Below are 10,366 nucleotides of genomic sequence, written 5' to 3' on the forward strand. Positions count from 1 at the left end.
TACAGGAAAGCCTGCTGCTACTCTTGAAATGTTCCCTTCTTGGCCAGTAAGGTTTCAACAAACCCCAACATTGGTAAAACTCTTTAATACCCATCTCATAAAATTTAAAAAAATTAACTCATTTTCTTGTTTTTGAATTGTCAGAGAGTACAGATTCTATGAACAATACTCTCATTAGCAAAATAGAATTGGAAATGGAAAGTGAATCACTAATGAGTAGAAGAAGAGGATGTTCTTCAAATCAAGAATTGTTATTTGATCAAAATCATCATCATCATCTTCTTCAACTTCTTCATCTTCAATCAGAATTTGAAGATGATGTCTTGAGAACAGAACAATCATCACAACCAAATCAATCTCCTCCCAAAGAAAAGGTTCTTTTTTGTTCATTTAAATTATTCTTTTTTTTTTTCTGATCCCAATAAATTAAAAGGAAATCCAATTCATGGGCAGAGTTCTTTTTTCTGACTTCTGGCAGATTTTCTGACAATTAATTGATATGAAAATAGAGAGAGATATAAAGAATCTTTATTACCATTGCTTTGGCTTTATAAAATGACCAAACTGTTCTCATTCTTCAATACATAATCAAAAAATTACCATACGAATTATGGAAGAAAACAATGTGTTTTGCTTTCCTTCTCAATTTGATAACACTCAAACTCAACAACAATTTCATAATCACAATTCTATTTCCCCTCAAAACTCTGTCAGCAATCTATTTTATCTACAATATTACGATATTAATATATATTTGAGAAAACAAATAATTTTACCTACATTTGCAAGTTATATTACAATATAAATAAAACTAATAAATTTAATGGATTAAACGATGAAGTGACAAGATGAGGACCTAAGTGGAAACTAACCCATCTAATGATTAGCGGGTCATGCAGTCAGTAGGGCCAGAGTCGCATCCAACATCAACCATTAGCATAACCATAAGATTAGACTGGAAGCATAACTTACACCTAATTAAAACTTGATTTTAACGTAATCGTGAACAAACATAATGCATGGGCTCCCTGGTAGAGAAACGTGTTCTAAACATGTAATGCAATATAACAATTAACATAACCATGCAATATAATAAAGGTACACTACCATAGAACGTTTGCCCTTACGTCATCATTCTTTGTTTGTATTCAATTTTAGGGTTTTTCCATGTATCTATAAGATCGTGGCCAAATTCAACGCATAATTCGCGCTTTTGTCCAAATCTCGCTCACTCTGCTCTTAAAATCTCGCTCTCTCCCATTTTCTCGCTAGGAATTCACTCTGTTCAGCTTTCTTGCTGGAAATCCCGCTCTCTCCACTCCCGCTCCCGCTCTCGCTCGCTCGCTTAAGGCTTTTCATCGTAAGGGCTCGCGCTCCCGCTCCCGCCCGCTCGCGCAAGGCTTTTCATCGTAACGGCTCCCGCTCTCGCTCTCGCTCCCGCTCGCTCCAGGTCTCGCTAAGTAGCCCTCTTTACTCTCGCTCTCTCTAACTTTCTCGCTACAATTCTCGCTCTCTCCAATTTTCCTTCAATCTTGCTCTCTCCAGGGATCTCGCTCTCTGTACTCTCGCTAGCATCGCTCGTTGGGTTTCTCGCTCTCCAATTCTTCGATCGCGCAGCTCTCTTCTCAGAATCTCGTTTTCTCCAGTTTTTTCTCTCCCACTTTCTCGCTCCCGCTCGCCCTTGATAAAAATTTCCAATTTCTAATTTATTATATATTTTTTTAATTTTTTTCCTTCTAAATTTCCACCCCTTTAAATAAAATTTCATCCTGCTTATTATTTGACATTTAATTTCCTGTATGCGTACAAATCTGGGTCGTTACAATTTTTCTATAGGTTATTTATTTAGTTTCCAAAATCATAAATTTTGAATATTAAAAATATGTCTAAATAGAAGTTTCGAATCTCTAATTTTTTAGTTAATAGTATATATTTTATGTCTTGTCTAAATAATCCTCATTATTGAATTAACTAACATATATATGATCATTAATTTGATAATATTATTTATATTAACATTTAAAAAATATATATTATATTAAACTTATTGCTTATGTGACAGTAAAAATAATGAAAACAAACTTTCGGAAGACAAGAAGAAACTTTAATTGGATTTAAGGTGCTTTTTATTCCCTCCATTAACCTCATATTAACTATTTCACTCATATTTAGCTTTGTTGTTGAAATTTTAGTAATTTAATTAATTTTTAAGTGTGTAAAATTTAAAAATAAGTCATTTGAGAAAAAAATTAGAGTATTTGACAATCACTCAAAATAGCTTTTTAAATCCTTTCAAAGTATATATTAAACAATTTCTTTTATTAAAAAATATATTTTAAATAAAAATGACTTTTCTGGAAAATATTTTTTTCTTTGGTTAATCAAAGCATCTCTAATTTGTGTAATAGATATTTATATTATTTTTTTTAAAAAAATATATCTTTGGTCCATAAGTTTTAAGTTTAGTATTTATTTGGTTCCAAAGTTTAGAGATGTTACACTTTTCATTCTTGATTTTTTAGTTTGATTTGAATTTAATCCCAAATATTACAATTCTACCATCTAGGTTTGAGTTTTATTTCAATTTAGTTACTATGTTTCAAGATTTACAATTTTAATATCAATTTTTTTACAAATGATTCGCTTTCAATCTTTAGTATTAATGTATATGAATTAATTTACAATTATACTTTATAATTATTTTAAATAAAATAATAGATATTCACATCAAAAATTAAAAGTGAGTATTTAGTAAAAATTTGAGGTTAAAAATTTAAATTTCGAAACATTATGACCATATTGGGGAAAAAAAAAACTCAACTTGAAAGTGTAACCTAGAAACTAAATGAAAAGTAGAGCCAAATTTAAAAACAAAATAAAATAATTTTTTTTTCTCTTATTTATTTATTTATAGTAATATCTTGTAAGAAGGTGAAAAAAGAGAGAGAAAAGAGGAAAGCTTATTGAGGTGGCTGCAAAATTGAAGATAATTCTTAGAAACTGACTGCGGGCAGCACCATCTAGCCGGTCAGTGATCGTAATGCAAACAGCAGAAATTTGACCGTTACGTTTGAAAATATGTCAAGTCAACAATCTTGTTCTTACTAGTCATTCTCCTTCATCTCACAATTTTATTTTATTTTATTTTATTTTTGGAAGGTATTGTAATTAATTAAAGTGTGGAGTGGGGAATCGAACCTCAGACTTCGAGATCGATAGTACAAGCACTATGTCAACGCTCTTGTTGATTTCACAATTTTATTTTATCTTTTTCTATTTCAAATAAATAAAAGAAATTCCATTTTGATTGGTATGATAATTAAGAACATGTTTGGTAGACAATCTGAATTTTTTTTATGTTTATAGATTTGCCGAATTTAGCAAATTTGTGTTTAACAGACAATCTGAATTTTGATTCTGAAAAAAGTTTTTGGATATTGTGATCCAAATAATGCAAATTGTAAAAAATAACATTTTTATGTTTTCGTTGTATCTAAGTTTTGAATTTTGAATTTTAAAGTATTAGAATTATATTAAATAAATATAAAAACACTTAGGGTGTGTTTGGAGTGAAGATTATCCTAAGACTATAATACCACCCCTTGTTACAATAGATACTATTTTGTATTCCTTAATTAGCTACTTTCAACACTATTTCAAAATCATCATTTGCTACAGTTTTTACTATTTTACCTTTATCATTTTTTTTATTCATTGCTACAGTGTTTACTATTTCCTTCTCAAACTAAAATAGTTTACCCCTCAAACACATACTATTATAACCAAAACTAAAATAATTTATACCCCAAACACAAACTATTATAATCAAACTATAATAACCTAGGATTATAATAACCAATTAATTGCTCCAAACGCCCCCTTAGAACTTCAGTATGTCATGTCATAAACCCAATTTCTTTTTTGAAAAATAGAATATGTATTATGTAATGTATTATAATATTATTTAATTATAGAAAAAAAAATATAAAAAATGTTAATAAATAAATCAAGAAGGAGTTGTTTGGCTCACTGCGTTGAGTTCATGTCTATAGTTTAAATGTCTCTAAAGTTTGTATGTCTGTGGAGTTCATATGTATGCGATGCTGAGTTAATATCTAAAGGATATCTGGTGCAGTTTTTTAATACATAAATAATCTGTTTGTATGATAATCATTTTTGTTTGAAATTTTTTTATTCACACACGCATGCACGCATTTTTTTTTTTTTGTTTAACCATACATATATTGTTGGAAGTTTTAGGATATGAGATTTAGGGTTTACTTTTGGACAATGTATGAGCAATCATTTTACAAAATTATGCATGTGACGTCTAGTTGAATAATTTTTTTTTAGCACTTTTGATATTCTTTTTAAAATAAAAACACTCGTGTGTCTAACAAAATTTTCTCAAAAGTTTTTTACATACAAGTTTGTTTGAATTTTTACATGATAAAAGCGATTTTATTAATGTTAAATTCCTATAAAGAACGACTATAAAAATACTATGAACTAATTAAAAATCAGGAATTCAACGTTCTGGCATAACTTACGTACTTTTGTCAACAAAGGTGTTTTTATTGACAATTTTTTGTGTCAACTTAAATATAAACATTTAATCATGTTTTATATGTATTTTTAAATCAATAGTTACTTTGAAATTTAAATTAAGGTTTTATTCACGGTTTTATGTCACAAGCGTCAACAAAACAAAAAATCGTGTGTCAACAAAGCTCAAATTTGTAGTAGTAATAATTTAAAATAATGGTCAAGAGTTGGTGGAGTGACTGCCATAGGAGGTCATCGGAGTTGGCCCTCGATAGTGGTAATTGGATGTTGCCAGAGTTGGCTGCAGGTGGTAGTTGCCAAGTGACTTTCGGAGGTGGTCGCTGGAGTTAGGTGTCAAAGGTGGTCACTGAAGTTGGTCGTTGAAGGTGGTCGCCAGAGTTGAGCAATGAGACATCAGTAGTGACGAGAACTGAGTGTACTATTGGTAGACATGGTATAAAATGTCGGTGACATACGATGTTAGCCTCCCAAACAATGAATTGAGTTCATATCTCAACTCATCTCATCTCACCTCTCCACCCCAAACACTCTCTTTTATTATCAACTAATATTTAATGGATAACTATTAAATGATTATTTAAATTAGAATCCAATTTCTATAGGTTAGATGTTCAATCTTGCCACTACGCATTATCAAAAAAAAAAAAAAAAAAAAAAAAAAAAACTACCAATGGAGCTATTGTTTTATGTTGAATCGAATGTCACAACATATTGCCTCATGCTTACCATATGTGATAACAAATCAATACAATACTTTTATCTTTATTCGATAGTGATTTTGTTGAGTTGTCATGACCAACCAATATGCTTTACCTTTGACTTATATAAAGTAGGTTAAAATACCTTTTCAAACCCAAAAAAAAAACCTAGGCTAAAATATCATATTGATTTTTATACTCTGTATTCGGTTTCATTTGATTTAATTTTAATCTATTTAATTTTCATTAATCTTGAGTTTAGTATTTCAAATGTTATTTTTTAAATTATGAATGGTTGAATAATAATAATAATTTTCGAATAAGAAAATACACTATGCAATTTTGATTTATTTAGGTAATAGGTAATAGGTAAGGTATCAATTTTTGGATTTGTTTCTTATATGCGGGTCTTAGCAAAAAAGGATTAAGTTATTTCGGTAAATACATTCAACCAACTCCAATCCTTTTACCCATTAACATATTTTCAATGGAATGTTAATATGGATATTTTTTTCTTAGTGAATAGAGGTTAAAATTTGACATTTAAAAGTACATAAATCAAAATTAAATGACATCCGAAATATAATAATCAAAGTAATATTTTAACTAATAAACTTGACAAAGCCATAAAAAAAATTTCATGTACATCTAATCAAAACAAAGTTAAAATTTAGGTCAGTTGTAATTATATAAATTCTCTCTTGATCTTCGGAACTTCGAATGACACAAACTTTGAAAAGTCTCATTTTAATAGAGATGTAACTTAGTCAAATTTACTTGTCATTATTTTGCCTAAAATTCATAGCTCAATTTAATATACAGTGAGAATTCGTTGACATACTAATGATGTAAAATTCGACAACCAAACATTCCTTTTATGCATTGCATATGGTCAAAACATAACAGTAGACTTTTTTCCCTTCTTTTTTCCCTTCCTATTAAAACTTTATTATGTACTACTTTTGAATTAATTATTCAATTTCTTCAATGGCTTAAAACCTTTTCAAATTTTAGATTTTTCTCGATTTATTAGCAATTGTTTCATTTTATATCGAGAGAGCGTAATTTTTATGTCGGTCCTTCTTTTATTAATTCTTATCTAACATTTATGTTAGATGATATAAGATTAAATTTACCTTCACTTACAAATTTAAGCTTTTGAGTCAATCGGTGATTTAAGATGATATTAGAATAGATTTTATCATATTAAATAAGATTTATTTAATTTATGATTAAATTCTAATTTGTTAAACACCATTTGTCGAAAGTGCATTTATCGAAAATTAGGAAGTGTTGTGCTATAAATAAATGAATCGTAATTCAGTTGACATAAGCTTTTACTAATCAATTTTGAAGTTAGAGGTTCGATTTCCTTATTCCACATATGGTAGAAAAAAAATGAGAACAGAATAAATCAAATATTTTTAATACGTTCATCTATCAAATTTTTCTTCCCATAATAATTTTATAGAATAAATATTTGATTGTTCATGAATGTTATTTTTTCTGGAGTATTTACCAAAATACGAAGTGCACATAATTAAGTGGTAATTGACATGTATGAACCTTTTGTAACAACCCAAATTTGTACGCATACACTACAAGAAATTAAATGTCAAATGTTAAGCAGGACGAAATTTTATTTAAATGGGTGGTAAATGTAATACCCTAACCCTAATTTAGAAAGCAGGAAAACAAATAAAATATATAATTAAGAATGAAAAATATATAAACTTAATAGGAAAATCGGGTGGAAATTTAGAATTGAAAAAAAATAAGAAATTTATTAATTATCCAAAAATAATGAATAAGGGGTAGAATCAGGGAGGATTAATTAGAAATTGGACGCTATCTAATTCAGGAGACAAAGGGCCGTAGATAACTTTTTGTTTGGGCACTGCTCATTGGAAAAATTGGAGGTGAATTAATTGCCCATATACTCTTAAAATTTGAAAGAGTTAAAAAGGGGAAGTGGAATCCACAAGCAGTGATGAAGGCAACCAACGTGTGAAAACTAGCGAGATTTGAGAGAAAATTGAAGAGAGCGAAAGTGGAGAGAGCGAGATTGGAGAGAAAATTGGAGAAAGCGAGAGTGGAGAGAAAATTGGAGAGAGCGAGATTCTCAGCGAGATAGTGGGAGAGAGCAGGAGCCACGAGAGCCAAACCAGCGAGAGCGAGAGCTAGAGAGTCACAAGATCCAAACCAAGGAGAAAGCTGGAGAGAGCGAGATTATGAGAATAGAAAGAGCGATATTTGGACAGAAGCGGGGATTATGGGTTGAATTTGGCCACGATCTTATAGATTATACATGGAAAACCCAAAATGGAATACAAACAAAGGTGGATGACGTAAGGGCAAACGTTAGCCAAAATTAGGTGTCTTATTAAGAGAAATTCTTAAACCTAAGTAATTTTAAAGAAGCCATGTGTAGGATGAGTTGTCACACAGAGAATAGCTGGAAAAAACTATAATAGGAGGCTTTAGGCTGAAAGTTAAACGGATTCTCAAACAAAACTTAGTAGTAAATATCGTGTGAAAATGGTGAAGTAATTCTGTTAGTTAGAAGGAGGAAAAGCAAGGGAAGTGCTGCCTAAAATTTCCTTTTAAGAGGGAAAGCTCTACTGATTAAACCATAGGGAATAATAAGGAATAACTAGGATCGCAGTCAAAGTAAGTAGTTATCTCACCATCTTTTTAAGTGTTTCTTGGTAGTGTACCTTTAATATGTTGCATAATTATGTTATTGTTATGTTGCATTACATGTTTAAAATACGTTTATCGACAAGGGACCCCATGCATTATGTTTGTTCATAAGATTAAATTTTAATTAGATAAAAGTTATGCTTTTAGGGCTAGCAGGGTATGTATGGTTGCACCCCTCTAGTCCAATCTTACTGTAACATCCTACACCTTTTTATTTATTTATTAATAATGTAAAACTTTTCCCTTTTCAGTAATTGTCCTTAGTTGAAGGACATGTTTGGAATTCTGAATTTAAAGTATAAATGCGAGGATTTAAATGTTGTCGTGGAATTTATTCAAAAATTATTCAATTTGAAAAGTTATGGCAGGAATTAATTATTTTTAGAAAAAGGAAAAGAATTAAATAGTATAAAGTGGGTTAAGGAAAGGATCTAATTAGAGTTATACTATTTTCCTTTTATTATTATTATTACTATTATTATTAGTATATTTTTTTAAAATAAAAAGGACCCCCCCCCCCCCCACCACCTTCTCCCTCACTCATGCGAGCCCGTCCTCCGTTTTCTTCTTCCTTTCCGCACACCCAGCCGCTACACCCTCAGTCGTCGAAGCGTCGCACGTCCGCTTTCAACCGGTTTCACCACTGGATCTAGCCCCCGCGTGCCACCAGTCACCCAGCCATCGACCTCCCCCCAACTGCGTTGCTCGCCATTCGTGGGTTTCGACCGACCAGATCCCACCAGTCAGACCACGTCGCTCGCCGTCGCATTGTCCCTTTCAGCCATTCGTTCCGTCCGCGAGCAATCAGAAGCTCTCCAGCCGCTGCCGTGAGCCTCCGTCCAGCTGGGCCGTTCGTCCAAATTCCCTCCAGCCACGCGTCCGCCGCCCCAGCCTCACCACTGTCGGTCGCCATCGTCCCTGCACGTCGGGTCCGCTTTGGTCTTTGTCGGAATCTTGGATTAAGGGTAAGTGTAAATTGTTTTGATTGGATTCCTTGAGGATTTTGAGTAGTCACTAGAATTTGGCCTTGAATTATTGGTACACGTCATGTTTTGAATATAGGGAAAAATTTTAGGTTGCTGAAGTTGTCGTCCAGCCGAGTAAAGGGGTAGTCGACGAATCTTGGTGAAGAGTAAGGCTCTAAACTTATGTGGGTTGTTAAGCATGTTGTATGTTTATGAATTTCTCGATTTAAGTTTGATTGAACCATAGACTGCGGCCTAAAATAATTTGCCATGATGTTGAGGTTTGGATCTTGAGGTGTCCTGGTGTCTTTGTTTTGGGTGATTTAAGTTTGATCCTGTGGGCTTTCGGTTTCGTTGGACAAGGAAGAGGTTGAGCTTGCTAGTTTCTAGAGTTTGCGAGTAAAGGTAAGTAATCTTACTACTGGAACTGCCCACGGGCCAGGCTTTAATTTTGTATGCTAGCATAATAAGCGTATGTTATGGTAAATTTTAGCATATTGATTGACAGTATGACCTGAATCAAAGTATGTTCTGGCACGGATTCTGATTTGTTTACATACACACCTAAGTGCTTGATCGTTAATATGTGATAGTATGTGTTTTCATATGTCGATGTCTGATCTGCTGGTGTTGAGGCATACTTGCATGTTGTGGATTTATGATATAAGTTATACATGGATGATGTATAATATGTTATTAAGAATTATGTGTATGTGATGAAGCCATGGTATCAAGGATTTTTATGTATGTTTTAGAACTGTACAATGTTGAATCATAGCACGTTAAGACTGTGTGAATATCTTCATTGATTAGTTAGATGCTCACCAGTTTGTGTTTCTTTCGGGATTCACGAGTTTGTGTTTCCTTCGGGATTCACCAGTTTGTGTCTCCTTCGGGATTCACCAGTTTGTGTTTCCTTCGAGATTCACCAGTTTTGTGTTTCCTTCGGGATTCACCAGTTTTGTGTTTCCTTTGGGATTCATCAGTTTGTGTTTCCTTCGGGATTCACCAGTTTTGTGAGCATACTTAACTACAATAGGATAGGACTCAGTCTCTCATCTGTTACATGTACTTATGTGCCATGTGCGGGTATCTAGAGGACATAGATGCCTAGCTTGATCCCAGTGGTGGGGCTACTTACTGAGTATTTCATACTCATTCTTTCTTATGTTGATGTTTCAGGTAAGGGTAGAGATGCACCGACGATGGCGCAGCGGAATTCATGATCGAGCCACTGGGACTAGTTTTTACGCTTCCGCATCATGAGATTTAGAGTTCTTTTCATGTTTCCCTTCAATGTTTAGTTTTGATGTTTGAAACTTATTATTAAGGATTGTTTTTTTTATATGTATTTATTAACCTTTATGATTTATGGGTACCCTATTATTGTTTTTAATAATGGCATTTAATAAATGTCTCTTGAACTTCTCTTGT

The sequence above is a fragment of the Benincasa hispida genome, unplaced genomic scaffold (genome assembly GCF_027475165.1).
Source record: "Benincasa hispida cultivar pf3 unplaced genomic scaffold, pf3_genome.v1.1 HicScf915, whole genome shotgun sequence".
NCBI classification, from domain to species: domain Eukaryota; kingdom Viridiplantae; phylum Streptophyta; class Magnoliopsida; order Cucurbitales; family Cucurbitaceae; genus Benincasa; species Benincasa hispida.